Source organism: Macaca nemestrina, chromosome 15 (genome assembly GCF_043159975.1).
Source record: "Macaca nemestrina isolate mMacNem1 chromosome 15, mMacNem.hap1, whole genome shotgun sequence".
Classification (NCBI taxonomy): domain Eukaryota; kingdom Metazoa; phylum Chordata; class Mammalia; order Primates; family Cercopithecidae; genus Macaca; species Macaca nemestrina.
This window is the reverse complement of record NC_092139.1, coordinates 91,560,257-91,573,904: the sequence shown is the minus strand read 5'-3', so window position 1 is coordinate 91,573,904 and position 13,648 is coordinate 91,560,257. Positions and strand designations below refer to the sequence as shown.

Genomic DNA, 13,648 nt, shown 5'->3' with positions numbered 1-13,648 from the left:
CATTTACGGTTTAGAGATGACTGGTAATGTCGAGAACCACCCTTTTTACATGTTAGTGCATTGCACATTGTCTTTTTAGTAATGTCTGTTCAGGTTTGTGTCCCAGTTTTGGCTGGGTTACTTGGTTTTGTGTGTTTTCTCCTCAGTGATGTCTTAGTTTCAGATACATGATTCCTTATAATACCCTTTCTATCTGAAGAATGCCTTCTGAGTGTTGGTTGGTGCATTGATTTCTTTACTGTGTAGTATTTTTTCAGTTTTTTTTCTTTGTTTTTACTGGTTGATTATTATTTTAGTTTTCAGTGATGATCCTTTTTTTTTCTTTTTTTTTTGAGATGGGAGTCTGTCTCTCTGTTGTGCAGGCTGGAGTGTTGCTGCCATCTCGGCCCACTGCAAGCTCTGCCCCCCGGATTCATGCCCTTCTCCTGCCTCACCCACTCATGTAGCAGGGACTACAGGCGCTTGTCACCACACCTGGCTAATTTGTTTTGTATTTTTAGTAGAGACAGGGTTTCACTGTGTTAACCAGAGTGTTCTTGATCTCCTGACCTCGTGATCCACCCACCTCTTGGCCTCCCAAAGTGCTGGGATTACAGGTGTGAGCCACACAGTGATTATTCTTGTAAGATACAGTCAATAATAAAAACCAGAATTTTTGACTTCTATTATTGGAAGTGTTTTCCTTTTGTTGTTTCTCGAACTATTTAACATAGATTCAGGTTTTTCGAAACTTAAGCTCACTCTGTTTTCCTGTAGGCGTTTTATGCTTTTGAGTCATGTGTTTAGGTTTTAATTTGTGAGCCACAGCACCCAGCCTCGTTGCATCTTGTAGGCATTCTTTTGAGAAAAAAATGTGTTGACTGCATACAGGTGTGCATTTAGGTACTGTTAATGTCCACAGGTGCATGGTTTCTTTTTATGCCTCTGCCATAGTCTTTGGGTAAGTAGAGCTTTTACCTGTAATTTGAAGATGAGTGTGAGGCCTCCAATCTGGTTTGTATTTCCTGGGTAGGATTGCTTTGCATATTCAGGGTCTTTGGTGGTTCCATGTGAATTTTTAGCTGTGTGTAGTTAACATTTTGTAACAAGTTTGGTTCATACCATATGTCCAGAATTAGTGGTGCAGTGGGACATTGTGATAATTGTATACCTTACATAAGGGTAGAATCAGAGTTTCTTGTGCCTGTGATCAGGTATAGGTCTTATATGTTTGAGGTGGGGACACCAGTATCCTCCTTGGTAGCTATTTTGAGAAAGATACGACCATATTTTTAGGCGCAGTCGCCCTGCTGTGGAGTAGAATACCAGAATGTATTCCTCTCCTTTAACTCTCTGCATCCCTATTGCCAATCCTTGCCCATGTCCTCCCTTCCAGCCAGGCTGTGGTGACCACTACTGTATTTTCACCTTCAGTGAGTTAAATTTTTCAACTCCCACATGATTGAGAACATGCAGGTTGATCTTTCTCTTTTCTCTGCTTTTCTGATTTGATTGAACATAGTATCTTGCAGGTGCAGCCATGTTGTGGGAAATGAAAAATGCCCTGAATTTTGATGGCTGAAAAGTATTCCATTGTGCCTGTGTCCTGGAAATTCTTCATCCCTTCATCTGTGGATGGACAGGTAGGTTGATTCCATCCTTTGGCTATTGTCAGTAGCGTGTCAAGAAAGAGGAGAAGGAAGCTTTGTCTCCAGCATACAAATTTCATTTGCTTTCCATGGAGAGCCATGGGTGGGATGATGACATTACAAGTTAGGCACAGGTTTAATTTGTTCAGGGACCTTCTACTGTTTTTCCTAGAGTGCATCCTAATTAAAGTTCCACCCAGTAGTGTATAAGATTATCCCTTTCTTTGTCTTATCACAAGCCTTTGCCTTATTTCAAACGCAGTCTTGCTTTTTGGCAATATTCATATCAGTTAGATTGAGATGGTGCCTGAGTGTGGTTTTCATTTACATGTTTGAGATGAGTTGATCTCAGTGATATTGAGAAACCCATTCTTTTACCTGGTTTTTTGTTTTTGTTTTTTGGAGACGGAGTTTCTCTCTTGTTGCCCAGGCTGGAGTGCAGTGGCGCCATCTCAGCTCACTGCAACCTTTGTCTCCTGTGTTTAAGCGATTCTCCCTCCTCAGCCTCCCGAGTAGCTGGGAGTATAGGTGTGTTCCCCCATACCTGGATAATTTTTGTGTTTTTAGTAGAGACAGGGTTTCACCATTTTGGCCACGCTGGTCTCAAATCCCTGACCTCAGGTGATCTGCCCTTGGCTGTTGTGAGTAGTGCTTCACTCCACCTGGGAAGGCAGCTATGATTTCCATGTAGTTATTTCTCTGTCCATAAGTAGATACCCACTGTTGGAATTGCTAGATGAAGTGGTAGCTAGCTTTGTGATTGTTTGGGAAGCTCCAAGTGGTTTTCGTAGTACCTGTGGTAATGGTGATTTCTCTCAACAGTGTGGAAGAGTATCTGTGTATGCAGGTTTCCCTGGGGCATTCGTTTGAAATAACTGGTTTTTATTTTTTGTTAGAATTAGAGTGAGTTTGTATCTGAGTGTGATTATCATTTACAGTTTAGAGATGACTAGCAGTGGTGAGAACCACCTTTTTTTGTCCTGTTAGTGAATTGCATATTGCCTTTTGAGTAATGTCTGTTTGTTCAGGTTTGTTGCCCAGTTTTGGCTGGGTTACTTGGTTTTGGGTGTTTTGCTCCTCAGTGGGGTGTTAGTTGCTACCAAATGTCAGATAACAACCGCTTTTAGATACATGATTCCTCGTAATATCCTTTCTGTCTGAAGAATGCCTTCTGAGTGTTGGTTGGTGCATTGTTTTCTTTACTGTGCAGAACTTCTTCAGGTTGTTTTGTGTTTTTATTTCTTGATTATTTTAGTTGTGATTTTTATTTTTGTTTTTCCTTTTTATTTTTTGAGACAGAGTCTCGCTCTGTTGCCCAGGCTGGAGTAGGGTGTCACGATCTTGGCTCACTGCAACCTCCACGTCCCATGTTCGACCGATTCTGTTGTCTCAGCCTCCGGAGTAGCTGGGACTGCGGGTGTGTGCCACTACTCCCAGCTAATTTTTGTATTTTTAGTAGGCACAGGGTTTACCATGTTGGCTAGGCTGGTCTCCAAATCCTGACCTCAAGTGATCTGCCCGCCTTGGCTTCCCAAAGTCCTGGGTTTACAGGCGTGAGCCACCGTGCCTGGCTAGCAGTGACTGTTTTTGTAAGATAAGGTCAATGACGAAAACTAGAATTTTTGACTTCTATTGTTGGAAGTGGTTTTTTTTCTGTTTTTCTTTTTTTCTATTTGCTTTTACATCCTATGAGCTTAGATTCAGGTTTTCCTAAACTTAAGCTCACTCTGTGTTTTCCTGTAGCAGTTTTACGCTGTTAGGTCTTGTGTTCAGGGTTTAATGTATTTTGAGTTTATGTTTGTGTATTGTATAACAACAAGGTCTTATTTCATTGTTTTGTATGTGGCTATCCAGTCGTTTCAGACTGCTCAATTGAACAGACTGCTGACTCCTCATCTCATCTTTTTTCCCTCTGAGATGCAGTCCTACTCATGCTGTCACCCAGACTAGAGTGCAGTGGCGAGATCTCAGCTCTTCACAACATGTGCATCCTTGCTTCAAGAGATTCTCGTGCTTCATCTTCCCAAGTGGTTGGGATTGCTGGTGTGCACCACCACACCTGACTACTATTTTTTGTATTTTAACTAGAGATGGAATTTCACCATTTTGGCCAGGCTGACCTCAAGTGATCTGCCTGACTTGGTCTCCAAAAGCTCTGGGAGTACAGGTGTGAGCCACAGCACCCGCCTCATTACATCTTCTAGGCGTTCCTTTGAAAAAAATGTGTTGACTGCATACAGGTGTGCGTTTAGGTTCTCTTATGTCCTTAGGTTCATGGATTCATTTTTATGCCGCTACTGTAGTCGTTGAATGAGTGGAGTATTTACATGTAGTTTGAAATTGGGGAATGTGCAGCTTCCAATTGAGTTTGTATTCCCTTGGATTGCTTTACATATTCAGGTTCTCTGGGTCTTTGGTGGTTCCATGGGAATTTCTAGCCATGTATCATTAACATTCCATAAAACGTTTGTTTCATACTTTATGTCCAGAATTAGGGGTGCATTGGGACATTGTGATACTTGTTTGTATAGCTTGAGTATGGATAAAATCAGGGAGTTTCCCATGCCTCTGAGCACGTATAGGTTTAGTACCTTCGATGTGTGAACATTCAGTATCCTCCTTGGTAGCTCTTTTGAAAACGGCACGACCATGTTGTTAAGTATCGTCGCCCTGCTTTGGACTGGAATACCAGAATGTATTCCTCTCCTGTAACTCTCTGTGTACCTATTGCCAATCCTTGATGTCCTCTCCTCCACCTAGTCTGTGGTGACCACTGCTATATTTTCACCTTCGGTGAGTTAAATTTTTCAGCTCCCACATGAGTGAGAACATGCAGGTTTGGTCTTTGTCTGCGTTTCTGATTTGATTGAACAGAATATCTCCAGGTGCAGCCATGTTGCTGGAAATGATAGGATTCCAGGAATTTTGATGGCCCAAAAGTATTCCACTGTGTCTGTGTACTAGAGATTCTTCATCCGTTCATCTGTGGATGGACACGGAGGCTGATTTCTTATCTTGGCTTTTGTGCATAGGGCTGAGTTCCACCTGAGATGACAGATCATCTCTTCCATGTCCTGATCATGTGCTCTGTGTATATACCTAGTAATAGAATTACTAGATAAAACGGTAGTTGTGGTTTTACGATTTCAAGGAACATCCAATTGGTTTCTTTAGTGTGCATACTAGTTTACCATATCCCACCAGCTTTGGAGACAAGTTCCTCCTCTGAGAAGATTCTCACCATTGCTGACGCACACCAAAGCGTAAGTGAAAATCACACCAGATTTCATCTCACTCTGGTTAGAATGAATACTACCAACATTTGATGGCAGTTTGTTTCTATAGAGTATACATTATACCCCCCGACACACAACCCAAGGTGCAAGGGACATTTTGAGATATCTATATGTAGCATTTTGATGAAATCATTGTATCTGGCATGTCTGTGATCTTCCATCATTATTTTATCTCTGTGGAGAGAATATTCAGAACCGTATTTTCCAGCTAATTTTGAAAAATTTTTCTAGATTCTGTTGACCCTAGTCACCTAGTCAGCCTGCTGTGCAATAGAACACCAGAATGGATTCCTTGTATCTGAGCGTCACTCTGTACCCGTTACCAGTCCCTACCCAGGCTCTCTGCTCTCCCCAGCCTCCAGTAACCCCTACCGGAAGTTCTGCTTTTAAGAGACAATGTTTTCTGGATTCTATGTAGCTGATGTCATGCAGCGTGGGTCTCTCCCTGGCAGACTCATTTCACCTAATTGTCTTCCCGGTTTCTCTAAGTGGTTGCAGACGACATGATTTCCTGAAGTGTTACAGCTGAAGTGTGTTTCCTTGTGTACATATACTGTGGTTCTTTTATCCCTTCGTCTGTGGATAGACAGGTGGGTTGATTCCACATCTTGGCTATTGTGACTAGTGCTTCAGGACACATGAAAAGGCAGATAACACAGGGATTTCATTTTCTCTAAACGTGTACCCAGTGGTGGGATTGTTATTGGAGTGGCAGTTGTACTTTTACCTTTTGTTGTTCGTTTTTTCTTTTAAAAAAAAAAAAGAACGGAGTCTTGCTCTTGTCGCCCAGGCTGGAGTGCAGTGGCGCGATTTCGGCTCAATGCAAGCTCCGCTTCCTGCGTTCAAGCGATTCTGCCACTTCAGCCTCCCGAGTGCCTGGGAATCCAGGCACCTGGCACCACGCCTAATTTTTGTATTTGTAGTAGAGACAGGATTTCAGCATGTTGGTGAGGCTGGTCTTGAACTCCTGACCTCATGTGATCCCACCTGTCTCGGCCTCCCAAAGTGCTGAGATTACAGGTGTGAGCCACTGTGCCCGGCCTACCTTTTACTTTTTTAAGGAATTTCCAAAAGTTTTTGTAGTGTGTACATAATTTTCATTCCACAAAGTGTGTGGAAGATTTTTTTTTTTCCTGCAAGTCTACACTGACCATTGCCTTCAACAATTTTGATTTTTGTCTTTTGTAATACTCATTCTAGGTAGAATTAGATGGTAACCGAGTATGGTTTTGATTCATGTTTTTGTGAGGATTAGTGATATTGAGGAACTGTCACCTGTGAGTCCATTTCTTGCCATCTTTTCACTCAGGTCTATTTAGATCCTTTTACTTGGATATTTGTTGTTTTTATTGTTGTTGTTTTTCACTTAGTAATATCACTTTATTGTATGTGTTAGATAACAACCTCTTTCAGGGTTAGGATTTTTTATTGTTTCTCTCAGTCTTTAGGATTCCTTTTTTTTGTTTCATTGTTTCCTTTTCCCTGTAGAATTTGTAAAGTGTCCCTAGTCGCATATGGTTATAGTTGCATATGTTAGCAGTGACTTTTGTATTCAACACTGCGCTTCCATGATAACAGAAAAACATGCGTGCGCGCACACACGCACAGAGCCAAGCCTTGCACTGTCTGTGGGTATAGTTTCCCTACCTTTTTTTTAGTGTTATGATGCTTTTTTACCTTTTACAGCCTGTTTGCATAGATCAAGGGTTTCCTAAAATATACACCCACTCTCTTTTCTTATAGGACCTTTACAGTTTCAAGATTGAATTTAGGTCTTCATTTTGTGTTGATTTTGTGTATCGTGCATTGTAAGGGTCCTATTTCAGTGTTTTTCCTGTGGATATTCAGTTTTTTCAAAATCGATAATTGAACCAGACTCTCCCTTTCCCATTGTATCTTTTTGGGGTTTAGTAAAATGTATTCCCTACACATCATGTTGGAAAAAGTATTTGGCTGCCTCATTGTGCCACTTAGGTCCTCGTTCTGTGTTTGTGACAGTCACGAATTGTTTGGAGAACTACAAATTGTTTTTTGATTGATTATTTTCTTTGGTTCTTACCTTGGATTTTTCTTTTAATGGTTTCTACTCTTGTTATTACAGTTTAAAAGGTATATATGTAAGTTAGTTAGTTACATCTGTTGATTGCATGACCCTGAGACTTGGGGTCCCAACAATCCCGTAACCCAGGCAGTGAGCAGAGGGCCCACAGGGTGGGTCTTCAGCACACGCTCCCTCTCCCCTGTTTTTTTATTGGTCTGTGGTCATTCCCGGTGTCTGGTGTTCTCTTCTTTATGTTTGAGTCCATTCAAAGTTTAGCTCCTGCTTATAAGTGAGAACATGTGGCATTTGGTTTTCTATTTTGGCCTTGGTTCACTTCTGACACTGGCCTGCAGTTTCCACCTTCTGTTGTCAGGTGATCCTCCCTGATAGTTCTACAGGTGCCCACCACCACATCCGGCTAATTTTTTTATTATTGTAGAGATGGGATCTCACCATTTTGCTCAGGCTGGTCTCAAATTCTGGACTGAAGCGATCCACCTGCCTTGGCTTCCCAAAGTGTTAGAATTACAGGTGTGAGCCACTGTGCTGGCCTCTCATCCACTGTTGATGGGTAGGTTGATTCCATGTCTTTGACATTGTGAATAATACTGCTATGAACATAACGAGTACCTGTGTCTTTTGGTTAGGAGGATTGATTTTTCTTTGGGTAGATGCACAGGAGAGGGCCTTCTGGGTGAGATGGCAGTTCTGTTTTCAGCTCTTTGAGAAATCCCCAATCTGCTTTCAATGGTGTCTATACTAGTTTTAATCCCCTCCCCTCCCCGAAAGCATACCAGCGTTTCGTTTCCTCGTCTGCCTCGCCAGCATGTGTTCCTCGTCTGCGTGGTCCTCACCATTGTGACCTCCATGGGATTACAACGTCTTGTAATGTTTTTGATTGGCAGCTCTCTGATAGTGAGTTTGAGCATGTTTTCCTACATGTTGGTTGCTTGTACATTGACTTTTAAGAAGTGTGTGTTTGCATCTCTTGTCTGTTTATTAATGGGATATTCCCTAGTTGACTTGTTGATGGGCCTTGTAGATTCTGCATATTAGATGTGGTGCAGATGCACAGTTTGGGACCGTGTTCTCCCTTTGTGTGCACTGTTAACTCTGTTGGTAGTTTCTTTTGCTATGCAGCAGCTCTTTCAGGTATTCGGTCTGACGTGTCAATTTCTGTTTTTGTTGCCGTTACTCTTCAGGACTTAGCCATCTAAATGTTTTGCCAAAGCCTATGTGGAGAAGGATATTTCACAAGTTTTCTCATAAGATTTTAATAGTTTGAGGTTTTCCGTTGAAATTTTTCATTCATCTTGAGTTCCTCTTTGTGTCTGGTGAGAGGTAGGGGCCTAGTGTTACTCTTCTGCACATGGCTAGCCACTTACTTCAGCACCGTTGATTGAATAGGGTGTCCTTTTTCCTTTTCTTACTTTGGTGGATTCTGTGTTAGATCAGATAGTTTTCAGCGTGTGGGTTTACTTCTTGGTCCTGCCTTGTGTTCCACTGCTCTGTGTGGAGGCCGGTCCCTAGCTTTTCCATGAAATTTGAAATCAGGAAATGTGATGTGTCCAATGTAGTCTGGATGTCTCAGGATTGCAGAGGATGAAACTCAGGGTGCTTCATGGTCCCACATGAATATTAGCATCACCTGTTTCTATTTCTTGCAACAAATGTGTTGCATAGTAAAGGAACAATACAATGAGAGGGTAGAGTGGGGCATTATGGTTGATGCATACATTGTGAAATGATGAAATCAGGGTGCTTAGTGTTTCTGATACCTTTTCCCATTATTTATTCCTTTATGGTGGGACCCTTTCAGTATTCTCCTTTCAAGCTGCTTTGAAAGTGATGTGCTGATACTGTTAACCCTGGTCACCCTGCACTGGAAGAGAACAACTGAATTTTCTTCCTCTCATTTCCCATTTACAATCCCTGCCCATTACTCCTCTTTTCCCCCAATCTCTGCAAACCAATATTGTGCTCGCCAGGTCTTTGAGATAGAGTTTCTCAGATTCTGCATGTGTGAGATGGCTCAAGGTTTGATTCTTTCCCCTCTTGTTCATTTAATTTACCATCATGTCCTCCAGGTGCAACCCTGTGGTTCCCCACGATATGATGTCATTGTGGTTTTCTGTGTGAAGAGTATCCCGGTGCGAACATGTGGAGCAGCTTCTTTCTCCCTTCGTCTGTGGATAAGCAGGTAGGTTGATGCTTACACTGGCTCTTGGGAACAGTGCTGGAATCCACATGGGTGGGTAGATCTATGTTTGATGTCCTGATTTCAATGACATTGAGTGTATTCCTAGTAGTATAATTACCGGTTGAAATGGTAGTTGGAGTCTTTTAAGGTTTGGAGGAACCTCCAAGTGGTTTCTGGAGTGCATGTGCTAGTTTACCTTCTCACGAACTGTGAAAGAGTGTCTCTCTCTGTCTCTCTCTGGAAACACACCAGCGTTTCCCTTTCATTCAGTGGTTTTTTTTTTTTTTTGCCTCTTTATTTTAATACTCATTCCAATTAGAATGAGATGGTGTCTAAGTGTGGTTTTGTTTTACATTTTGCTTGTCGTTAGTGATGTTTGCCAAGTTACTGTGAACTTGTTTCAATTTGACATGTAAGACTGGGCAATGGATCTGAAGACCTGAGATGGATGCACAGGTAAAAGATTCTGAATCAACATTACTGATCCTCACGAGAAGTCAATCAGAACCACACTCAGATAGCATCTCTGGTGAGAATGAATGTTACCAAAATGGGACAGCAGTTTCATTGTCGTATAGTCTGTGTATAACCAGCAAGTGCAAGGCACAGTTTGATCTGTGTAAACATAGCATCATCATGAAGTCGCGGTGTCTGGCATCTCTGTGAGCTCCAGACATATGATTTCTCTGTGGAAAGAATATTCACAACTGACCTTTGTAGCTGTTTTGAAAATTGTGGTTTTCTGTTCTTGCCTTTTGGCATAATGGCCTATGGCTCTGTCCAGGTTTCTGGTAAGGGCATGGATTTGTTTTTTATGGCTGTGTAGTGTTCTGTGGTGTGTATGTACCCATTTCCTTTCTCTGATCCACTGCTGATAGGCACCACGGCTGATTCCATGTCCTTACCATTGTGAGTAGTACTGCCGTGAACATGCAAGTACATGTGTGTTTTGGATGGAAGGATTTTCCTTTCGATAGATCCTCAGGAGTGGGGTTGCAGCATTGGGTGGTAGTTCTCTTTTACGTTCTTTGAGAAATATCCACACTGTGCTCTCCAGGGTGTCTGAACTAGTTTGCATTTCCCCCTACAGTGGACCTGCATTTCTTTGCTCATCTGCCCCACCAGCCTCTGTTGTTGTGGACTGTGTGTCATAATTGCCATTCTGACCAGTGTGAGATGGTATCTCAGTATGTTTCTGATTTGCATTTCTCTGATAATCAGTGAGATCGAGCATGTTTTTATTCTCATTGGTTAGTGGTACACCTTCTTTTAAGTGTGTGTTCATGTCCCTTGCCCATTTACAAGTTGGGTTTTTTTTTTCTGATTTTATTTAAGCTCTTTACATAAATCCTGGATATTAGACGTTTTTCAGATACATAGTTGAGGAATGTGTTCCCTCATTCTATAGGCAATGTGTTGAGTCTGTTGGTTGTTTCTTGTTCTGTGCAGCAGCTCTTTTGTGTATTAGGTCCCACTTATCAGGAATTGTTTTTGTTGTCATTGCTTTTTGGGACTTGACATATAAATGCTTTGCCAAAACATCTGTCGAGAAGGGTATTTGCTAGATTCTCGTGCAGGATTTTTTTATAGTTTCAAGTCTTGGATTTTTATGTATTTTTGTGTTTATTTACAGACCGAGTCTCGCTGTGTCATACAGGCTGGAATGCAATGGAGCGATCTTGGCTCACTGCATCCTCCACCTTCGGGGTTCATGTGATTCTTGTGCATCAGTCTCCCAAGTAACTGGGAGTACAGGTACGTGCCACCATACCCGGCTTAGTTTTGCTTTTTAAGTAGACAGGGTTTCACCATGTCAGCCAGGGTGGTCTCGAACTTTCCGACCTCAAGTCATCCACCTGCTTTGGCCTCCCAGAGTGCTTGGATTCCAGGCATGAGCCACCACACCCAGCCCAGGATTTTGCATTTCAATCTTTGATTCAAGTTGAGTTGCTTTCTGTACATGGTGAGACACGGGCCCAGTGTTATTTCTTCTGCATCTAGGTAGCCACTGATCCCAACACCACTTACTGATAGGGAATCCTTTCTCCATTGCTTATTTTTGTTGTTTTATTTTCAAGTATCAGATGATTTCAGGTGTGCAGGTTTGTATCTGGGTCTTCTAATCTGTTCCACTGTTCTGTGTAAGCGGGTGCCCAGCTTTTTAGTGAAAATGCCTAGCCATTACATTGTGAGTGTTTTCTTAGAGTATTTCCTTTGTTTTAATTTTTTAAAAATACCTTTAGCAGCCTACGTGCATGTATTACTTTTCGAAAATACATGCACACCTTATGTTTTGTAGTAGTTTTGTGGTGTCAGAATTGAGTTTTAGGCCTTTAACATATTTTGCATTGATTTTTGTGTTGGCATGACATAACGGTCCTATTTCAGTGTTTTACTTCTGAATGTTCAGTCTACTCAGAATCATCTATTGAACAGGCGGTCTTTTGCCCATTGTGTCTTTTTGGTGTTCTTTTGAAAAATGTGTTCATTATACATAATTGGGGTTGAGTATTTGGTTTACTGATTCTGTCCAGTTTCTTAGTTTATGCCAGTAAATGATTGTTTGAATAATTATAAAAGCTTGTGTTTTTCATTCATTGTTTTAGCTTCTAAGTTTGTATTTGTTAACTAATTTCTACATTTATTATAGACTAAAAGATACAAATGCAGATTAGTTACTGCCTTTGGTATATTGCATGACCTGAGACTGGGATCCCAGAGACCTTATCACGGAGGGAGTGGGTGGACCCACTGGGTAGGTCTTTAGCCCATACCTCGTCCCTTCTTCCTTTTTCGTCTGTTAAGTCATCAGTGTGTGTTATTCTCACTTTTACGGTAGGGTGTATTCAATGTTAGCTCCACCTTAGAAGTGAGAACATGTGGCATTTGGTGTTCTGTGTTTTCCTTGTTTGCCTTTAGATAATGGCCTCCAGCTCCTTTCATGTTGCTGCCAAGGACATGATTTCGTCGTTTTTTGTTTTTTGTTTTGTGTTTTATGGCTGCCTAGTTTTTTGTGGTATATACGTACCAAATTTTCCTTTTCTGATCCCCTGTTGATGGATACCTAGGTTGATTTCACGTATTTGCCATTGTAAATAGTCCCGCCAAGACCATTTGTGTGCATGTGTGTTTTGGACAGAAGGATTTATTTTCCTTTGTGTATACCCCAGTGGTGGGCTTGCTGTGTCAGATGGTAGTTCTGGTTTAAGTTCTTTGAGCAATCTCAGAAGTTCTTTTTGTGGTGTCTGAACTACTTTGCATTTTCACCAAAAGTGGACCAGTGTCCCCCTTCTCTGCTGCCTCACTAGTGTCCTTTTTTTTTTCCTGACTGTGTAATCGCCATTCTGAGCAGCGTGCGATATGTCTCATTGTGCTTTTGATTGGTATTTCTCTGACAGTTAGGTTCAGCATATTTTCAAATTTTTGGTTGCTTTTATATCATCTTTCAAGAAGTGTGTGCTTATATCCATTGCCTATTAATTATTTGGAGGGGGGAGTTGGCTAATTGATTTGTGTAAGGTCTTTAAGGTAGATTCTGGACATTAGAACCTTGGTCAGGTTCATAGTTTGGGAACATTTTCTCTCATCCTGTATGTCGTCTGTCTACTCCGTTGGTAATTTCTTGTGTTGTGTGGTGGCTCTTTAGTGTATTAGGTCCCACGTGTCGATTATTGCTTTTGTTGCAGTGTCATGTGGAGTCTTAGGCATATAAATGCTTTGTCAAAGCTGATGTTGAAGGGTATTTCCTAGGGTCTCTTGTAGGATTTTTGTACTTTGAGGTCTTCCATTTACATCCTTCATTCATCTGAGTGAACTTTGGTAGATGGTGAGAAGTAGAGGCCTAGTGTTACTTACTCTTCTGCATATGCCTCGCCATTTATCCCCAAGACTATTGAAAAGGGAGTTCTTTCCCCATTACTTAATCATTGTGTATTTCATCCAGAATCAGGTGGTATGAGGTGTGTGGGTTTACTTCAGGTTCTGTGTTCTCTTCCACTCATCCATGTGGAAGCAGGTCCCCAGAGTTTGAGTGAAATTTCAAATCAGAGAGTGTGATGTATCGAATGTAATTTGGATTTCTCAGAATTACTTTGGAAATACAGGGCATTTCCTGGTCTCACATGAACTTCAGCATTGTTTGTTTCTATGTCCTTAAAAGCAATTTGTCCCGTAGTAAAAGTATACAATTAAAGAGTAGAGTGGGACATTTTAATCCATGCATATATACCTTGTGTAATGATCAAAGGAAGGCATTGACTGACTCTGTTACCTTGTGTAGTTATTATTTATTAATTCTCTGTGGTTGCAATATTCAGAGTCTTTTTCAGGCTTTTTTGGAAAATATGGTGGGATACTGTTAAGTCTAGACACCCTGCTGTGGAGTAGAGCAGCTGAATTTATTCCTGTCATCTGAGTGTAACGTTGTATCCATTTCGCAGTTCCTGCCCCTGCTCCCCCACCACCATCCTCTCTTCACCACTGT

The 13,648-nt window shown here is 41.5% G+C and overlaps 1 protein-coding gene across 6 annotated transcripts in view; it reads left to right on the top strand.

Moving 5' to 3' along the window:
• The window catches only part of LOC112429437 (fructosamine-3-kinase-like), a 598,793-nt gene that overhangs the window by 442,879 nt on the left and 142,266 nt on the right, over positions 1–13,648 (top strand). For all 6 annotated transcript variants that reach the window (XR_011613969.1, XR_011613968.1, XR_011613967.1 and 3 more), the window contains 2 exons: positions 9,053–9,165; positions 10,799–10,920. The gene's annotated coding sequence lies outside the window, so the exon portion shown is untranslated. The remainder of the gene's footprint in view (positions 1–9,052; positions 9,166–10,798; positions 10,921–13,648) is intronic.